Source organism: Mustela lutreola, chromosome 10, assembly GCF_030435805.1.
Source record: "Mustela lutreola isolate mMusLut2 chromosome 10, mMusLut2.pri, whole genome shotgun sequence".
Lineage (NCBI taxonomy): Eukaryota > Metazoa > Chordata > Mammalia > Carnivora > Mustelidae > Mustela > Mustela lutreola.
This window is the reverse complement of record NC_081299.1, coordinates 94346741-94347236: the sequence shown is the minus strand read 5'-3', so window position 1 is coordinate 94347236 and position 496 is coordinate 94346741.

Here is a 496-nt window from a genome sequence, read left to right as displayed (position 1 = left end):
TATTGGGCTCCACGCTTGGCAGGGAGGGAATCTGCTTGGGGTTCTCTTCCTCTCCCTCTGCCCCTCAGCTACGCACTCATGCTCTTGCTCTCTCTCTCTCTCAAATGGATAATAAAACAAAAAAAAGAAAAAAGGTACTACAAGTTTTACATGAAGGTTGAATAAGTAGCTTTTAATGAAAGATAAACTATGTTTTGTTCTGTTTTTTATTTTTTTTTTCTTTTTTTAAAGATTTTATTTATTTATTTGACAGAGAGAAATCACAAGTAGATGGAGAGGCAGGCAGAGAGAGAGAGAGAGAGGGAAGCAGGCTCCCCACTGAGCAGGGAGCCCGATGCGGGACTCAATCTCAGGACTCTGAGATCATGACCTGAGCCGAAGGCAGCGGCCCAACCCACTGAGCCACCCAGGCGCCCTTGTTCTGTTTTTTAAAGATTTTACTTATTTATTTGGCACAGAGAGAGCACAAGCAGGCAGAAAGGCAGACAGAGGGAGA